Genomic DNA, 21,724 nt, shown 5'->3' with positions numbered 1-21,724 from the left:
GGGGAACTCCAACAGATAAGGGAACAGGAGAAGAAGTCTGACCCCCTGCAACTACTGCAAAAGATCTGCCAGACAAGTAAGATCTAAACCAGTCGAGAACAGAGTCTGAGAACCCAAGGTCAGAGAGTATGTCAATTAGGAGACAGTGATCAACAGTGTCGAAGGCTGCAGACAAATCGAGAAGAATGAGAACAGAGTAGTTCAGCCAGATCTCACATATAAAGACTCCTGTGCTTGAAACTCAGGACCTAGAGCCTGCAGTTCATCCTAGTCTGATTCTATGAGTGGACTGGAAGATACCAAGGGATACCCTCAGGTATATTATATTATATTATATTATATTATATTATATTATATTATATTATATTATATTAACTGAGAAAGTCATTCTGGGGCAAGAATGTATTATCCATCTCCTATCAAGCTGGTTGGCAATGGTGGGGAAATGGATGAATTCATTCATCTTGTGCTGCCAGTAAAAGTCTTCAAGGATAACTAGTTGCTGCAGTGCTAAGTGACCACATCCTGCCATTTATGACATAAAAGCAACACAGAACCAATTAGCCAAGTAGAAAACTATAGCCATCAGGCTCAAGCGTTATATATAGTATGAAGTAGGCATTAAACAAATGTGTCACCAGCCAATCATGGCATGATTTTAAAAAAAATCCTACTTAGCTCCCAAAAGGCAAGTGGAAATTTTCATGATATATAGAAAAAAATAAGTAAGTGCGTGGGTGGGTGGGCAGCAGAAATGATGAAGAGACTGAGTTAGGGTAGTGCTACCTGAAGTAGCCTTGTACAACCTTAAGATGAAAGCTCACTCTGGCATGCCATTTGGCCAATAGCTTAGGGAAAGCTGAGGGAGTGTTCAGATATTGATATTCAGATATTGTTTTGTGGGAAAATAATAAAACAGTTTCTTTAATAACAAGAGAACACTTGGAAATGGAGAATATCAGAATAGATTGGTATTGTTATTTTCAAATTGTGGAAAGATTTAGATTAGACTATAATAATATGGGAATCACTAAGGAATTAAATGAACTGGATAAGACTATAGAAAGCAAAGAGAAAGGACACCTTTCAAGATACTATAAAATCTTGAAAGGAAGAGATCTAGAGGATGAAACAGTTAAGCACTGTATGGTAAAATGGTCGCAAGATCTAGGAAAAAACATAGATATGGACCTATGGGAGAAGTCATGGAAAGTTTACCTTATGTCAAAACTACAGGGAGAATTATACTAAGATGATGTATCAATGGCATATGACCCCTGCTAAATTGAATAAAATATACAAAACAGTGAGCGAAAGAGTTTGGAAATGTGATAAATATGAGGGTAATTATCTGCACCTATGATGGAAATGTACCAAAGCTATGGAATATTGGGGAAATATATGAATATTGATGAGGAATATATTACAAATAGATATTCCATTGGATCCCTGTTTGTTTCTATTAAATATTATTTGTATTTTGGAGGATAAAAAGGCAAAGGAAGCCTCTCGTTTAATTTTATATATGATTACTATAGCTAGAATTCTCTATGCCCAACATTGGAAAAGCTCACAGATTCCAGCAGTAAAGGAATGGTTGGTCAAAATTAGGGAGGCTAAAAGCTTAGATATACTCACTGCAAGCCTGAGAAACGATAAGGTTGAACTTGTTAAAGAGGAATGGGAGTGCTTAAATATGTATGATGGAACGAAAGCATTATAATTAGGAATTAGGATGCTATAGAGAATATATAATATAATATATCAAAATAGATAGATCCAAAAATATATTTTTTCCTCTTTCCTTTTCTTTTTTTCATTTTTTTAATAAAAGGGAAAATGTGTTTAAATGAAGGGAAAAGCAGTATGTATATATGTTTTGTTTCCTTTACTTTCTCTTTTCCCTTTACATATATATTGCAGAGGATACATATATAACCACAACCTAATGGGAGTACTTTATTCTAAATTAGAAAAGAAGGGTACCATTTGATCTCCTGGAAGTGTTGAGAATGTAACTATTGTATAGAATTTTGGATAATATGTACACATACTGTGTTTGTTTTGTTGTTTTGTTGTTAGTATGTATATGTTACATGTGTTTTGTAAGACTGTTTATATTCTGTTTTCTAATAAAATAAAAAAAAATCTAAATGATTTTTACAAAACCCTTAAGTTCTGCATAGGATAATTTTGTAGTTATTAGTGTAGGATAAGTAACGTAGGACAAATGTAAGTATGAAAAATTACCAGATCTAATCTCAGTATTTCACCAATTCTCTTGAGGCTTAAATTACCACAGACCATTTAAGATGGCACAACATGGCAGCAAATGATAGTCACTACTGTGCCACTGAGTGAAGAATCTATATTTAAATTGTTTTCAGAGTGGCAGACATCTAAAACACACTAAGGATAAATTAAGTGATAAATATATGCATGCTTGCTCCATAAGGAAAGTCCTGCAAGTGTAAAAACCTTACACCTTAAAAACCTTAAACCTTAAAAACCTTCCTCTTCCAACAGGCTTTCCCCTAGACAATGTAATATCTGCTCTCTCCCCGATGTATTGTTGCACCATGCTAGCCACTGTTGTGTTTTTAATTCTGTAATTTTTTACCTTGTTTTTAATCTGTTTTATTGCATTGCTTGCATTTTTTACGTATGTATACTGTTTGTAAAATTTGTACATTGTTGCACTTTGCTGTAACCCGCTTTGATCTGCAAAGGAAAAGCGGGCTACAAATAAACAGTTTATTATTATTTATTATTACACAGGATTTGTATTCCAAAGGCCCATTTAAGGTTTTATTCATTGGATAGCTTGATATTCCTGAGAAAGGTGGTCATCTGAATCCTTAGAGCCATTACTGATCAGTATTGAGAATACAGAGATAGACGTACCAGTGGTCTGAGCCACATAAATACAGTTTTCTAAGATCCACAGAATTTGGTGAGACTTGCTTCTGAATAATCATGCACAGGATCTACTATATATTATGGCTGATATCCTGTTTCATCAGCTGCAGCTATATTATTGTAGCTATGTCTGACAACAACAACAAAAAAACCCATCTTAGATAGCTACACCAACTGCTGAAGTTCTAAGGTGCTAATGAGTGAGGTGATGAACAATGATGTATGTGTTCAGCCCATTCACCCCAAAGGGCTCATGTTGGCAACTGCCACATTGGTAGGAGGGGACTGGACACATCGTTGTTCAGTGCCCTACTCTCGAGTTCCTTGGAATTTCTTTCAGCTGGTGCAGATGCCTGGCTTCTAAGGTGGATGGTGGTGGGAGAAGTAACAATTTGCAGTCAAGGCAATGTTGTCATGATCATAAATGTTGTTGGAAATGCAAGAACATTCTGCACTTAAATAGCTTAAGTGAAAGGCAGTGAGTTCCCTCTCTATTTCCCTCTCCTGACCCCTCTGTGATGTAACTTGATACTCTTAGGAATCTCTCCACTTACCTTCTCACCTCAACTCTTCTCTGAGACCATCCTAGAAATGTGGCTAGCTCCCTCAGCAACTCTCCTTAGAATGAAGTTCCTATAATAAAGACTTTATATTGTTCTCTAACACGTCAGTGTCTTTGCTCCTTAGTCAGAATTTTTAACTGCTGCATTGCACTAATTCTAATAAATGTGAATTGCAATATTGATGGCTTACACTGTGCTTAGCTTACATTGTGAATATTGACCAGAATACCAGCCACTATTTCATGAAAGAGTTATTTCCCCCACACATTTTGACAATAATTGATTGCATACAAAATCAGTTGTATTGGATGCACATCGTGATATTCTGATAGGGGCATACTATACCTTAACTGGGAGCTAAAATCCAAAACATCTGGAGGGGCGGAGTTTGAGGACCCCTGGTTTAAAGCAATAAACTGTGTAGGCATAGTTGGCTATAAAGTATTTGCCTTTGGTAAGATGCAAAAAACATATACCATGCCAGGTTCACAGAAAAAGACGACCAATATTTAGGGAAGAAGAATATTTTGACAAGCCAGCAGAAAGAGGACCTAACTATTTCATTATACACTTCTTTCCTTTTGGTTTCCTAATCAAGCATAGTACATGAACATATAGGAAATGGTCCAGCAACATCTTGACAGTCACTGGTGGAGCAAACCCACATTACAAAAGAATACAACAGGTCTTATTTTGGCAATTGTCTTTCTGCTAAGAGAATGATGTCCATCTTTTTCTGAGACAATCAGTCTTTAAGCAGATAGGGCTCAGGATTAGAGATAGGTGAGAATTTTAATTCATTTTGGCTTTTGATCAGAATGTATCAGAGCTTACAAAATTCAAATGTGAATAAAAGTAAAACTAAGAGATTTGCCTATCAGGGGTTTAACAATAAGCCCTTGAACTCAACTGTACATTCATTATATTGTTCATTTAATTCCTACACTATCATGTATGCACATAGTATGCTCATGGCTTCTACTCACAGAGTCAGAGACTGATTTTTTTTCCAGGATACTTAACTGCATAGAGCATTTATAATTATATATTCATATTTATAAATAATATACTCATATATTCTGCACACAGAGACAGAGACTTTTTTTTCAGGGTCCTTAAATGTATACCCCAACTGCAAGACATTATATGACATCTATATGCACATAAGATTGCTACTGACACTAAGTACATATAGACAGGGGATTGGGATTGTCACTATGAGCCCTGGTGGCGCAGTGGTTAAATGCCTGTACTGCAGCCATTCACTCAAAACCGCAAGGTTGCGAGTTCAAGACCAGCAAAAGGGCCCAAGCTCGACTCAGGCTTGCATCCTTCCGAGGTTGCTAAAATGAGTACCCAGACTGTTGGGGGCAAATTAGCTTACTTGCTAATTGCTTACATGCTGTTCACCGCTATGATCTTTGGAATAGCGGTATATAAATAAAACAAATTATTATTATTATTATTATTATTATCATGCCCCCCCCCCCCGCCGAGAGGGAGCAAATAGTTGCTGCGCTGTTTGGTTCCTGCGTCAACGATCCAAACTAAACAGGGGTGGCGTTTCACCGCCCGCCTGTCAAGCCCTTAAAAGCCAATAGTCTAAAGCCAGCAACCTATTTTTATGCTTTTAGCTCCTTCAATCCAACTCTTTCTGTTGCCTCTGCACATGTCACTGTCATGCTTGATGTCTAACATTATTCCACCCAAATATGACAACTATGTTTTCTTGTAGTTCTTTGTCAGTAAACATACTCATGCTGATGATGGAAGATAGGACATGGTCTGCTCCAGAGCATAATTTAATTGATCAAGCCAAATCATCCCTAATATGCTCAAGATTGAGGATTCAGACTTTTATTTGCCTCACCTGGATAATACAATTTAATCCTGAGGACACAATGGGGGGAAATGGCTTTGCAAAACTCTTGCTGCTGATTAGACTACTTTAACATATTGTCCTTGGCATGTGTTTGGAAGCTATAGCTAGTGCAAAATGCAGCAGCCGAACTGCTGTTAAATGAGCATTTTAGGATCCAGTCTTCTATCAAGGTGCCAAACCAGTAAGGAGTTTGAATGTCATCACCAGCACCTTGGACTGAAAACTTATTGGCAACTTGTGCATTTTCTTTAAAACTAGTGTCGCATCATGTCTTAGCGGCTGCATTTTGCACTAATTGCATCTTCTGAATTATCCCCAAGTGTTACCTCAAGGAGAGCCCAATGCATCAAATCTCTGCACTTACCTGTTCTTTAAGGCTAGCTTATAGGCCCTTGTATTTTTCATCATTTAAAATAATATCCCAAAACACACAAAGCTCTGTTTTGACACCTATGCTTGCTGTCAAGAGACATTAGTATCTATAAGAGAGGTATTAACTTAGCTGTAATAGTAGATTAAGGAAACAAAGTATATCATGTTCACCATAAAGTCAACACTGGATTTAGCAGTCTTAATAGCCTCACCCAGCATGGCTAAAGATAAAGGATTATGAGAACTGTTGTCACAGTGTCAGACTACAAAAGTTGTTTTCACCATGATCTACAAAATGATTTGTCCAGCAAAATAATACTGTGTATCAACATTTTCACTTGAAAGATCTTTTTGGGACTAAAACAGTGGTGGTTAAAACATTGAAAGCATGTCATCATGGAATTATAACTACTAACAAACAAAATTCTTGGTTTCATATTTTGAAGACTCACCTGACTTCAACTCTTTGTCACAGATAACTACAGGCAGATAGTAATGGAAGAATCACAGAGCTCTGTACATCCTCTAGCTACATCTTTCACTTGTAACAAAGCTTTCTAAATCTGCCTGAAAGGAAAAGGGGTCATCTTTCAATTGAAATGTTTATCTTGACATGTTTGGTACTACCAAGACATTGTCATCGCTGACTATATTATTTACAGCAAATAACTTCTGTTCCTTCTGCAGACAATGTACAAACCTTGAAGATGAATCCCAAGGGATCATTCCAACAGTAGTTGTTTTTCCCTTTTTTCATCACTAGAATTGTTAGTCAGTGTATAGGGTCAAGTTCAAATGTCCCTACTCAGCCCACACTTCTGAAAGAATGTCAAAGAAATGTAAACTCATTGGAGTGGGGGAGTGTTTGGTGCTCTGGTGAAATCTGAAGCAGTTATGAAGTTTGGAAACTACTCCAGGGTGCTTATCTTCCTTCCCACTTCCTGAATCAAAATAATTCAGTTCATCTTCTCTATCTGTCTACAGGGAATACTACATTATCACTGTGAGAGCTGCTATTAGGATCTGTAAAATCTTAGAGTAACAACCAGATTCATCTTTACACAGGATTAGGCCACCGAGTAGTATGAGAGCCAGTGACCTTTGAGAGCAAGTATGGGATAGTGGTGTCAGTGTTGGACTTAGAGGGCAGGGTTCAAGTGGCAACATAGCAATGGATATCCACTGGGTAGTTTTGAGCTAATTATATTCTCTTAGTCTTACTAAAAGGCAATGGCAAACTTTCTTTGAATAAATCTTGCCACAAAAAAACTTTGATAGACACATAACAACAAGTAACAGTAATGTGCTGATAGGCTTAGCACTGTTGTTGCCTGTTCATATCATCTGGATGGAGAAACATTGGTTTAACAAACAATGCATAAATAATCCAGTTTTACACCACTTTAATTGAGACCTCTTTTAGTGTTTGAAGGAGTGTCACAATGAGGATGGGGCAAGCTTGTTTTCTGCTGCTCCAGACACTAGAACACGGAACAATGAATGAAAGCTCCAGGAACAGAGATTCCACCTCAACATTAGGAGGAACTTTCTGACACTCCCTCAGAGCGTTGTGGGGTCTCCTTCCTTGGAGGTCTTTAAACAGAGGCTGGATGGCCATGTGTTGGGGATGCTTTGATTGTGATTTCCTGCATGACAGAATGGAGTTGGACTGGATGACCCTTTTGGTCTCTTCCAACTCTACAATTCTATGATTCTATGAATGCTGTGGCTCAATGCTAGGGAATTCTGGGAACTGTAGTTTTGTGAGACATTTAACCTTCTCTGTCAAAGAGCTCGGGTGCCACAATAAACTACAGTTCCCAGAATTCCTAGCACTAAGCCAGGGCTGTTAAAGTGATCTCAAACTGGATTATTTCTGCAGTGTGTTTTGACCCATAGTTGATGACAAGATATTAGCTGTTGTTGTTGTTGTTGTTGTTGTATCTGCAATTCATTTTCAACTTATGGTGTCCTTAAAGTGAACTTTTCATAAAGTTTTCTTGTCAAGAAAGGTCACCCAGTGGCTTCAATGTCTGAGCAGGGATTCAAACCCTGCTTCCAGAGTTGTAGTCCGCCATTCAAACCACTGCACCATGCTGGCTATCAAAAAGACATTAGATGTGGCCTATAGCCAGTGGTATCATTTCATCAGTGCAAGGTTTTTTTTTGCTAAAGTTTCATATTTTCAGAGTTTTCACAAGTAAATTATTGTGGGGAATTGTGAGAAAAGGTGCTCAAGAAGCTGCACAAATTGGTAGTTACAATTAGATGTGGCTTCAAACAATGGTGTAATCTAGCAGTACTGCACTAGCAGAAATTTTCAGTCTTCTTGTTTTACATTGCCTTTAGACAAAATTGTTTGCAATTGTATAGGGCTTTTCACTGCATTTAATTTACTTACATGTCAGTTATGGATTAAAATTTTGTTTGAATTAGTACTGTGCTACACTAATTTTCTCCTTTATTAAAAATTAATAAATTTAACATTGTGCTTCCTGTCCAATATTTAAAATCAAGATCTTGATTGTTAGGTATTTATGAAGTAAGAGGAAAGTTTGGAAATTCACAAGTCTGAGAAACTGGAAACTGCAAAATCTAACTTTAGTTCTGCATCCATTTTTATACAAATAGTATCATTTTGCCATGTTGACTCATGAGGGTGCATGTTAAAGGGATCACGTTGCCACCTAAAAATTGAGTAATAAACATGTCATCCCTCTATGAGTGATGATTCAAAAACTCCCACTTGACAGCATGAAAAGACACATTGATAGAGAATTTAGGGATTTTTTTTTTTAAATGATCTATTAGGATGAGAACCAAACAAACTGACTGACAATACTCAGGAGAAAAACATACCCTTTCACACCAGAGAGGAAGAATACATATATTTGTCACAAGGCAAATGGTTTGTTTGCCAGTGATAACTGACATATATCATGAGTCTCCTGAAATCAATGTTTTCTTTTGTTTGTAAAGTAGTGAGTATTAAAGAAATAATCCAAGTTATTATTGAGGACAATGAAAATTCATTATTATATGGAAATGTCATCCATGGAGGTATATTTTCTTTTCTTTTCTTTCACATTACTCCTTGTTACAAACCCATGAAAAGCAAACCCGTAAGAGTCTGGGAAAATTAAATTTTGAACTACAATCTCTGTATGGTTATATTGGGTCAACTATATATATACCTCTGTACATTATACTGTATAAAGTTACTCCTAGATCAGTTTTTAGGATATCTTTGTATGCGTCAGGCATGAAATGTCTGTTAATAGTAGCACAGTAATAGTATTTTACAACCAAGAAAGGAGTGGCAAACAGAAAACAAACTGTGAAGCATATAGGTGATTCTAGTTAATCAGAAGGAAGAGTTGGCAATCCTGTAACAGATATAAAAAGGGATGTGCCAAACCCAGTGTCGCACAAGGGCAATGAAACTTAATAGGAAGGAAAGGTCGGAGGAAGGTACGGCTGTATAGCTGGAAGGCATGCTAACACACTTCATGCTCACTTATGAAGACTCTGATGTTTAAGACTTGATTTGTGAAGATATGCTGTAATTTCTACTTAAACTAATGCTGCAAAAACTACATGGAAGAATGCTAAATGACTAAGCTTTAAGGACTATTTGTTTTGTAACCCAACACTAAAAGGACTTTATATGCAGCTTGCATGAATGCAATACAAGTTGCTCATAACTAAACAAAAACTCCTGCTGAGTTATTATTATCTGCAAGCCTTGTGGGGGAGGTTGTGTTTTATGCACTCTGCGGTTTGGAGGTGAATTCTGCTGCCACATCTGCTATAAAACATCATCAATGTCCACCTTGTTACATGAGCTCATAGAAACTGAAATTATCCATAGTTCCTTTTGGTGATAATCATTTATTTTATTTTATTTTATTTATTTATTGGAATTATATCCTGTCTTTTTGTCAAAATGGAATTCAAAGAGAATAAATCCACTATATTTTCTTTTTGAAACTATGTAAGGAGGTTCATAAAGTCATGAAATGTAGTTTGGATTGGACATGTCAGTTTTAGACTCCCCCACCCCACCCCACCAATGAAAAGAGTTAAACTGAAACATAAAGAGAGCAACAAAGAGATGAATAGATATTACAGGAGGGGAGGAATTAAAGTGATAAAAGTACAGGAATAATCCAACTGCAAATACCCCTGGAGGCATGATGACAATGGGAAGAAGCAGTAAAATTCTAAATGTCCACAGACCCTTAGATATTTCTTTTGAAGAAATTCAAAATGTGAAAAATTCCTAGACCAGCTCCAGAGGGTGTTGAAAGCCTTGCGTGTTCTTATTGTACAGAGAATTTATTCTCCTTTTTTACATGTGTCAAAGTATCTCATAGGCAATATTTTCATAAAAAGAAAAAAGAGGGCTCAGTAGCTAGTACAAAATGTTTAACCCCCAAGTTACCAGTTTATACATGGGTTTTCTTCTGATCATGCTCACAACTACATTTTGTTAAATGTGCCTATCTTTCAAAATAAAAAAGACATGACTTTTGTTATTTATCTCATGCAAGCACATCATCTAAAACCTTACCTATTTTACAGTTATCTGTAAATCCTGAGAGCCTAATCATGAAGAAGTCATTATATGATCAGAGTACTTGCAATTAGATCTGTCATTTTACATTTTGGTCACACATGACAAGTTGTGCTAAATTAAAGAAGAGAGTTCCCTTTTGCAGTCCATTTCGGGTCCAGTTGCTGCCACAGTATACCTCCCAGAGGTAAACCTGGAAAATACATTTATCAGCAGGGTTCAGGGAGCCTTGGAGTATAGTAGCTGAAATCTACACTGAGGTTGACTATCTGAGGTTGACTCCAAATATCACAGAAGCCAAAAACAGACAGCGGTAAAGGGGAGGCTAAATGCCACCCTTTTGTGTGTCAACTTGGGTCCACAGAAACCACATGCCATGTTCCCAACCCAGCATTTTCCCAGTGCAAAAAGAAGCAGCTTTTGCTCTAGGAAAAGGGTGCCTTTGCCAGAGCAGCAGTGGTTTTTCAGCATTTCTGTGGTGCAACATGTGTAAATGCTGCACTGCTGAAATGCCATGAATCCGCCGCACTTGTGGTCAACCATGTGGCATCCCGACAGCCTGGGGGTATGCTGCTATTTGAACACCAAGCCCTATGCCACTGGGAAGCTGGCTTTATTTGCCAGTTTGTTTTGCCCCATAATCTCCTATGTCAGAGGTGATATTAAAAAAAAGTCCTGTTGCATCATTCAGATAACAGTTCCTGATTTCATGTAGCTTGCTCTTGTGATACCACCTGAAGCAGCATACTTCCCCTAGGTTCTTTCACATTACACAATTATAGAACTATGATTCCATTTGAACTGCCACAATATTATCCAATGGAATCTTAGGATTTGTAGTTTAGAGAGAAGTGTTTAGAATTCTCAGCAAAGACATCTATTGTCTCATCAAGCTAATAATTCAAGGATTCCATATAAATGTAGTTAAGGTTACAGATACCACTCATGAGAAGTTAATTATGGCCCTGTCCAGATGGGCCAAAAAGCACTTACTAAGTACGTGCTAGGTTTGCCTAGGAGCGTCCTTTTCAGATGCTCCCTAACCCTAGGACGTACTCAGTACATCAAAATGGTGGTGCCTTGTCTACATGGGCACCACCATTTTTTAATATATAAATCTTTATTTGGTTTTTTCTTGAAAGAAATACAATATTAGAAAATACATACAGACGATAATAAAACATTATAAAGGAAGAAAAAAAAAAAACACACCATGCTTCTTATTCTAAGAACCAGAGTGCAGGATTTAGTCCTGGAAATTAATTATCAAAAATTTTTTTTCATGGAAGACCACCCTCAGGAAATAAAAATATTTAAGGACTTACCACAACAAATTTTAAGGAAAAGGAAGGATTATGTAAAACTAACGGAATTTCTTAAAGAAAATGAAACCAAATATCGGTGGGGAAAGATCGAAGGTTTAAACTTTTCGATAGATAATAAGAAATACCGGATAGACACCATTGAAAAAGCAGAAGCTTTCCTTAAAAAATTCGAAGGAAGCGAGTCCACGGGGAGTAACTCCTCAGAAGAGGACAGTAGCAATTCAGAACAAATAGATGATCAAAGAGGTAATAAGCAAAATCATAGAAAAGCCAAACATCAGAGAAGGGAATCAAAAGACGAAGTAATAAAAAATCCAGATAAAAAAGAGCACGATCCTGAGAGAGTAATAAGACAACAAATAATCACACAAGAACTAGAAGAAGGAGAAATACAAGGTGAGGAAGAACAGGTAAAGCAAAAAGAAAGAAAGAAAGAAAAGGGAAAATAACACCAGAACAGAAAGAATAGCAACAAGATTCAGAAAGACGGTAGAAAACAGGAGACAATCAGATATAGAGAAGGAAGAGGAGGATAGCTACCCTAACTCAGAGACAGTTAGGAAAAAGAGAAATAGGAAGCGAAACAAGAGATAGAAAGAGGTTTAGAAAGGGGAAAGAATAATTAATATGGCACTCAAAATACTAACATGGAATGTCAATGGTCTTAATTTTAAAGAGAAAAGAAATAAAGTATTTTATTTTTTGAAGAAACAAAAGGCAAATATAATTTGTTTACAAGAGACGCATCTAAGACAGAAAGATACAAGACTGTTACAGAATCAAAGTTTAGGAACTCTTTATTCCGCTCCCAGTATACAAGCTAAAAAGAAAGGAGTGGTAACCTATATAAAAATCAATTGGTTACAATATGAACAACTCAAAATAGAAATAAAGAATGATCTAAAAGACAGGGGCATAGAAATGGAAAAAACGGAATTTGACAAAATTATAACGGGTAAGGAAAAAGGTATAATCAAGAAAATTTATAAATTGTTACTGGATCTTGATCAAGAAGAGGAAACGATTAAAGTCTCAATGATAAGGTGGATGGAAAATTTAGGAAAAACAATACCTCTAGAAACATGGGAAAAATCTTGGAGGAATACTCAAAAATTCACAAAAGGGAATACTCTGAAAGAAAATTATTATAAAATCCTATACAGATGGTACCTGACACCCTCCAGGTTGACAAAAATGAAAAAAAATGTGAATGGGCAATGTTGGAAATGTGGCGAGAAGATGGGAACAATGTACCATGTATGGTGGCAGTGTAAAGAAATCCAAAAATACTGGAAACAAATACATAAAGAAATACAAAACATAACAGAAATTAAAATACCACTTTCCCCAGAAATATTTTTACTTAATATGATAGAAATACCACAAAAAAAACTAGACAAAACACAGACCAGTATGATTCTATATTTAACAACGGCAGCACGCATGGTATTCGCTAGATATTGGAAACAAAAAAGGATGCCAAATTTTAACAGACTGGAAATTAAAAGTTTTGGAATTGAAGGAGATGGATAAAATGTCTATGTATATTGTAGGGAAAACAAAGCAAATGTTTGAAAAGAAATGGGGAAAACTGCAAGAAAACTGGTGTTAAAAATGAAAGATATCAGTAGAAACTAAGGGAAGAGGCAAGAATAAAAAATTATTCCTCAGTTAATATACAGCAAGGAAGGGTAAGGGAAAAGAACAAGGTGATAGTAAACCTCGATAGAAAACTACAGACAATCATAACTACAGAATAATAAAAAGGATACCTCTGTTTCTTCACTTCAAGAAAGGCACCACCATTTTGATGTGACAGCCACGTTGTGTCCAAATGGCACGGCACGGCTGTTATGTCCTGGTGCCGCTGTAGGGCACCTGTGGCGCCCTTTCAGCGGCACCAAAAGGAGCTCCAAAATTGAGCTCCTTTCGCAGTGCATATTGTTGGTGTGGCTTTTACATGCCCGCGCCAGCGATACTGAAGAGAAAGTGGCCGAGTGGTCCCTTTCTCTGTCTCCCCACCGCTGTCGGGGTGTCCTTGGGGCATGAAGCCCCAAAGACACCCCCTACTAGGCCATGGGGAAGCAGCGTTTTGCCGCTTCCCCAAGGCCTGGAAAAGCGGCGGATTGGGGCCTCCGGGGCTGCCGCTGTGGCCCCTATCTGTCGGGGAAAGGGGTGGGTGCAGGCTGCCCCAAAGGGGCCATCTGTATCCCGTCACAGTGTCCATCTTTTCAGTACCTGATTTCTCTGAACATGCCAACTGATAAAACATAATATGGAGCGTTGACAGTCAGAGTTAACAATATCATTTTACAGCATGTATACTTGGAATTAATTTATCAACTAAACATTTCTGGGGTGAAATGAACCCCTGTACCTATATAATTACAATATGCCTTTTATCAAAATGTTTATCATCTTGTTGCCCAATCTAGGGGATAAGGAGATTGCCTGGGAGGGCGGCGCCACAATAAGACATGAGCCATATGTAGAGGAAAGGCCACAACTTTATTCACGCAAAACCAGCAGCCAAAAGGTAGGGTTGGCCAAAAGCATGAGGTCTGGATCATCGTACAACCCGCTGTTGTAAGATATTGGCCAGTCATATATCAGCAAGATATTGGGATGAGCTAGGGGCTGATGGAATGCCCTCTCATATCCATGCAACCTAGTGATTGCATTCAAATTAAATCCCCTAGTCACCGGGAAGCGGTGTCACATTATGGCCCCCGCAATGGCCACAACACATGTCCTCATCGCTCCCGTGTCCCATAGGGACTCCCGATACAGTGCTATGCAACCATATAGACCATGACCACCAGATCCAGACCCTCTGCTGCCGCCACAAAAGGCAGTTACACAGTAACGCCTGCCGCCAACCCTACCAACACAAAGCGCACAAAGCAGGAGTCCAAGAGGAAGCTGCCAAGCCGGCCTGCAATCCTGTCCAAAAGGACATATTGAAAGGAAATAGCATGCTCCACTCGCGTCTAAGGCAGCGAATCGACGGCAAAACACTGGTGCCCATTGTCCAAACCTTTAGCGTGTCACAACTGAAAAATAGAAATTAGCAAACAATAATAAGCTGCAATCTTAACAACACAAGCAGCAACGGAAAACATGGAAACCATTCCCATGAAGTAAGGGAAATACAAGGAATTAACTGACATTGCAAACCCAGAGCAGGGTCAAATAGAAAGCTCCCAATGGCAGCTATTTGGAAGCAAGCCCAACTCCAGGATTAATAGGAGAGGCAGGATGCCTGGCCCGAGAAAACTGTGATGAGGAAGGAACATCAGGACAAGACAACCTGGCATGTGAGCCTCTACAAAAGGCACAAAGGTGATCGAACTTGCATTGGGTGGATATGCACTTGCCAACATTAAAATCCCAGCACAACAGACCCTTATCAGCAAACTGAGATGAAACTTGGGACAGTGCTCGTGGCGCAGCCTTAGTGCCTACTTCCAGCAGCCAAATTTCATTGTGGAGCAGGTCCCAATGCTCCCTGGAATTCTGCGAAGCATGCTGCCTGAATGCCGCATCGTAGGCGATAGCCGCTGTGTCTCCCGCAAAAGCCTTGGCCCTGAGAACATTAAGCAAATGGCCGTCTAAATGCCACACTCGCTCAGGGAAGGCCATAGAGACTACCGCTTTAAAGATGGTGAAGCCCTCCAACCAGTTAGCAAAGGTCTGCTCAGCCGGTGCAACCTTGGGCTCCTTCTTGGCCTTCTTCATCGAAGTAACAGCAATAGCCTCCTTGCCCTTAGGCTGGAGGAGGGTGAAGACATCCCCAAAGAATGAGCTTTCTAACCTTGCTAGGTAAGTGAGCTCCCGGAGGGCGTTCACCTGGAGCACAAATGCGTAAATCATTCATCTGTGGATCTACCCACACACCCTGGAGTCCTGGATGCCAGGCATGCCTCATGATGGCCCAGCAAGGCAGGCCAGGAACCAAGGCATGAGCAACCCAAAAACCATCCCTCCCGTATGGAACATTAGGTCGAGGTCCACCTGCAACTGCAGGTTGCTTGGACCCCGCAAAACGGGCCATTTGCCGTCTCCTCTTGGCCTTCCTTTTCCTCTTCCATTCCTTGCGCCGATCAGCCGATGACGACGCTCCAAGCCCCCTTTCATCATCTGATGGTGAAGAAGATGAACTGGAACTGTATGAATCCGAGGAGCTGGGCACTGGTTCCCTCGCCATCTGAGATGCAGGAACAAAAGAAGGCGCAGCAGTGGCAGGCTGACTGGAAGTTGTAGCCTGCTGAATCAGGACAGCAATGGACCTTGATAAATTGGCGACTATCTCGGGTGAAAGTGAAGATGCCGCCGCAGGCAGTGAAGGAGACGAATCTGCGGGAGGCTCTGCAACAGGTGTCCCTTTGGGAGTGGAAGCTCTGTGTGTCCGTGCCATGCCAGCCCATGACCTTCTGGGCAATCCAGACTGACCCCTAGTAGTAGGCCTGAATGCCAAAGGCACAGGAGGTGGCTTTGGAGGCATACTGATAAGCCCAAAGAACCAGCAAAAGCAAGCCACAAAACCGCACCAGGCAAAATAAACCAAGTTCAAAAACTTACTTCAGCCGAGGCTGAGAGAGTGTGCCTACAAAAAAGGAGGGGGGAGGGCACCCCACTGATAACTGTCAATGAGTCTGTCTGGAAGCATCTCCCAAGAGCTCTGTTCCAACTAAAACCACTAGGCCACACAGTCACAAATTACAAAAGAAGAGTGCAGGGCTCCAGCAGGCCTGAAATTGCCGAAGCAACAAAATGGCCACCGGACCAAAACAAAATGGTGGGCGCAACTATTCCCGCCCAAAAAAAGGCGGGAAAAAACCCACCCAAGCGGGGGAGAGGCAAGGGGCAACGCTAGAAGGAGGCAAATGCCACCCTCCACAAGCCCACTCACCTTAGCTTCCAAATCAGCCCGGACCCGGGCCAAGAGCCAAGAGGGAGGGCAAAGCCCTCTGTGCTCGCCTCCTGCTCCTCTCAGCTTGGCTCTGCACACCAGCAGAGCCAAGCAGCAAATGGCACCGTGCACTGGGCAACTGGGCCTAAATAGGCCATGCCCAGGGGGTTGCTGGGAAGGGAGTCGCCCCACCCCCAGAGCAGCCGAACCAATCGGTCGCCCTGGAGGACCGAGGCAACCATAGAGAGGGACTATCCGCCCCCTAGAGCAGCCTTTCAGAGTCAGATATACCTCCCTTTCCCTCCCCAGCAACCAATCACCAGCAAGCGTGCCCCAGCAAAGCATGCTGGGGCGCTCCACCGAGCCTGCGTCGCTGCTCTGGCGGCAACACGGCCTGTCTGCTCAGTCGGGCGGCCGTCTTTTATCGCACCCCCAGGATGGATGCACATTGTAACCATAACAGATGGATCTTATCAGATAGCCCTGTGGCCAAGTAGTAGGCAGTCCATATACAATCCAGGCTTACCCTGCAGCTTTTCAACAACAGGAAAATCCCATTCTTGAAAAGCTGTGGTAAGATCTGTCTGTTATGGTTACAACCTGCATCTATCCCGGCAGGAATTGGCAATGTGATAATGTCCTAAAATTGAGCTGTTTTATTCTTTTTAATTCACACACTCACAAAACAAGCAAACCAAACAAACACACACATAACACATGATATAAAGAAAGTCAGTGTACAAAGAAGTATGAATTGAGCACGCAAATTACAGTTTAGTCTGTCTATCTGTCTGTGTGCCTCTTTTCTATGTTTTACTTGGCTCTGAAGCCAAGCCGTACCATTTTGCTAAGCATTCCCCCAACAACAGTCAAATTCTGTTTCATAGACACATATCAGATTGGTTGCCTTTCCAATAAATTTTCCTTGACATCTCTTAAGATTTTGGTTAATTTACTGAGATCTGTCCATTTTAAAGTATCCGAGGATTAAAAGGGTTACATTCACAAGAATATTATAAAAATGTAGTCCATGCTTTTTCTTACAATGTTATATTTGTCATTTTATCTGCCCTATAATCTTTTCCGATTTATAGTCAGTTTTGTCATTCAGTTTGGTTATAGAGTTTAAATGTACTACAATTTCAGGAAATATTAGACTTCTGATTATGAATGTGGCAGTTTAAAGAACCTGACACGTCTTTTTTTATTGCACTGATATTTACTTCCAATTCAGAAGCTTTTCATCTATATACAATTTATATATCAAGGTCAAATTCAAATAACAGTATTCACAGAAGTGTGTTGACATCTAAGAATTTGTGAGGCAAAATTGACATGCTATGGAATAGGTGTTCACAGGCCCAGTTTGTAGTTAGATAAGATCATCATAATATAATAACAGTAATACAATGTTTAAGCAGTGCCTACCAGGCTTGTCCTGTGGAGTCTTTCCCAGAAATGTTAAAATGGAGCATTCAACCACCTCATCCCCCACACAGCAGATTTTATTACCTATAAAACAAGCTTTAGATGCACAGCATCTAGCAAGTGCTTTTACGTCATTCTTATATTATTGAAGACGATTCAACAACACATGCCTGAACCTGTGCATCTGACAGATGCTGTGGGAAGGGCACAATTTGATGGCCTCCAGTAACACAAACCATGTTTTACTGGCCTGCCACTTGGCACCAGGCTGTAGCTTGTGAGGTGGACAGTCAGAGGCTTTTTTATGGCCCTGTTGCCCCTTCATGAGCTCTTTTTGGATGTTTCTTCTTGGACCCATTCTTCCACCTCCAGTGCAGTGTAAGCTATACTGGTCACTTCAGGGTCAGCTAGGAATTGTCTCCCCTTCACATGTTCCCTCCCCCACCCTACACTGTATCTGGGGGATACTGTCAATTGGCTCAAGTGGTGTCAATAAATAGGTTGCCATTGGCAGGTTATGCTGGGACAAATATCAGAGTTCAGGGTACACATTTGGTTCAGGTGACATATATTTGGTGAAAGGATGAGCTCCAGAACTGCCTCCATGGGCTTCAGGGCTTGGGAGTGGGGAAAGAGTCCTTGGGGCTGATCATGGCAGGGGAGTTACTCACTTTTGCAAAGTCTATGGACTTGTGTGGGAGTGATGTCAGTTTGCCTTCTAGTAAATGGCCAGTCAGGGAGCAACCCATGATATTGGTTTGGCCTTGGGGTCAGGTGCTATGTTCAAAGGAAGGCTGAGGAAGTGGTCACAGGCTGAGACCTGGCTTCAACTAGACCTGGATCAGGTTGCTCCCCACTGTCACTTATCCCCAGGTTCAGTTCATTAAATAGGTTGTTAGGTGAGATAAAGTGGCCTTGTTTAACCCAGTGCCTTGAGTCCGGTCTTGTAATTTCATGGCTGGTCATCAATGACCTGCCTATGGCCAAAAACTATTAAAATATATTACCAATATACTAATAGTTATAATGGAATTAAAATTTTATCCTAAAAGTAAGGGTTAACCCTACCACTAAGGAGAGTGGGGCAGCTGTCTCAGACAACAATTTTAGGTGTCATGAAAGGATATAATAACATTAGCTATTAATTGATGGTAACTTTGTATTTTTACAAAGAATGAAGACAGGGATTTACTGCTTCATACGTCAAAATAATTTTGTCTTTGGGTATTATACTCTTTAGGTAAGAAAAAAAATAGTGGATGACCCTAAAATCTATAACCCTGGTTTTCCAGGATCACTTGCTTAAATAAGGAAAGCAAATAATTCATTTGACTTATTTTTTCTCTCCACAAAAGTGTTGGGGAGGGGGGACAGGATGACAAAAGATTTTCCTTGTGAAAGGTAGAATCATAGAGTTGGAAGAGACCACAAGGGCCATCCAGTCCAACCCCCGACATGCAGGAAATCTCAATCAAAGCATCCCCTACAGATGTCCATCCAGCCTCTGTTCAAAGACCTCTCCCTTCGTTTAAAGAGCCCCATTCATATTGAGCATTTAAATGGAGGGAAAGGGAACCCCAGTCCATATATGGAAGCCACCTATCCATATATGGACTGGGGGTTCCCTCTCCAGTTTTAAGAGCCCCATGTAGCATGTGCATAAGCTGTCAAATTGTAAAAATAATTTTAAAAAATTCTGAAGCACCTGATGAAGCACTCCTGCTGCTGAAAAAAACTAATGGAGGAAGAGGAGGGAAAAGAGCTGTCAAATTTAAAAACCCAAAGTGCTGGATCAAAGCTGGTTGTTTCAGGCAGGGGAGGCATGTTCCACCCCCTGGCCTTTACCCATCCCCTGAACTTGACCCAATCATGATTGGAACCAAGTTCACATTCAATTGCACCGGGTTTTCAGAAAAGAAACGGTAAATATTTAACAAAGAAAGAGAAGTTATAACTATCCCTAATTTCCCTAAACATAGGCTCAAAGAGTTTATAGCTCTTTTCATGTAATTTTTTTAGTAGTTTATCTTTCCTTTGTGGCCCATGAGCACTGAAAAGTTGAGAGATAAGTTATTCCTGAAAAACTATTGCAATCCGCAGTTAGTTGGAGATTATTAAAGCTTTGCTTCCAGCTACTCATCTCATTTTCAGAAACCCAGTTTTAATGAAATGAAGTAGGTCGACCACCAGATGATTTTTAAATTAATCTGCTTCCCCTCCTCCCTCCGACAATTATACCTTGTTTCTAACGTCCCATTGAAAAGGCGTTTTTGACACTTTGGGAGGATAATTTTTGACTTTAAGCTGCAAAGGTCTTTGTTTATGAAAAAGTAAGTGACCCGTTTGACAAGGATTACAGCTGATACTGTACCTGGCAGTTCCTGAAATATTAGAGCCATTTTTACAATCAGGGACACATCTTCCAATCTTTTTGGTACTACTTAATGAGGCATTTAAAATGATTGAAAGAACACCCTGAGAAGATGATAGAAATTCCACTTAAGATGGAACTTATTTTGTTTCCCAGGTTAAGGTGATCTGCATCTACTCTTTCTCAGTGCAATTCTGTAGTTTTTGCAATGGCTCATTAACAGGTTCCCAATAATAAACTGTGCTGTCAGATTATAAACATTAAAAACCTGAAAGAAGTGCCCTAAGTTCTTCTTGTACCATAAACATTTTGTGGTCAATACATGTGGTATTTTCTAAAATATTCCCCAGTGACTCTTTAAAATAGACTAAAATTACAAATTTTAGTTAATTTCTCTCTTTCCCCCCCCCCCCTCAAAGAAACAAAAAAATTCTTTTCTGTCATTAGTGAAGAGAACCCTCTGGATAATTTATAGTTAGGCTGAAATGATAACACCTTTGACAAAAATGCTATATGGTTTTTTTTGTGTTCTCATCCAAGCCATATTTTTTAGAGTTGTCTTTCTCAATAGTGATATAGCCACATTTCTGAATGACTCATTTGTCAGGCCTTATATTGCTCACATCTTATGGTACATGTCATTAGCAAGCCCTCATGACCAGACTTTCCTTTTTTTTACTAAACAAACTTATCCTTGTGAAAGAATGGAGGAAATTTACACCAGAGGCAGCTGGCTGGTGATGGTAGCAGCTTTAAAATCTAGAAATTTATAAATTTGGAATTCCATCTGACCTACCCACCACTGATGTATGGAAGGAAGGAAGGGAAAAAAGCAGCATAAACAAGACTAGCACTATTGTGATACTCAGTTACACATTAACTTCACTTAACAAAGTGAATGAACAATGAATTCGCCATTCCTACTGCCCACACATATATTTTGCTGATGCCACCATCACAGGAAATTTGGTTCTTTCTATCAAGCAGACTCTGAAAATTCTCCCACCAGCTCCCTGCCATACTAGAAAGCTTTTGGTAGTGTCATTTTTTTCACCTCCTGAAAATGGGAAGAGGAAAAGGAAAGATGACAACAGCAGCTGTGGTTCGAGTGTTCCTCCCATAGCCCCTAAAGGATGATACTGCACCAAACTCTTTTGGATTGTTTGTTCCCTGGGATGCTGTTAGTAAACTACAGGGAAGGTTCTTAGTCTTTCTTTGGTATAGGTACAGCCAATGTGTACCCTCAGAAACACTTTGGGCTGCATAGAAGGATGCCAGAAGTCCCACCAATAAGTGCCATTCTCTTCCTTCTGTGATAGGGAACTGGTGTTCTCTCCTACGGAGATCCCAAAGAAAAACGGGAATTAAACTAGATA

The sequence above is a fragment of the Sceloporus occidentalis genome, unplaced genomic scaffold, assembly GCF_023333645.1.
Source record: "Sceloporus occidentalis isolate IW3139 unplaced genomic scaffold, rSceOcc1.0.p SCAF_2, whole genome shotgun sequence".
Lineage (NCBI taxonomy): Eukaryota > Metazoa > Chordata > Lepidosauria > Squamata > Phrynosomatidae > Sceloporus > Sceloporus occidentalis.
Note: the sequence above shows the minus strand (reverse complement) of the source record.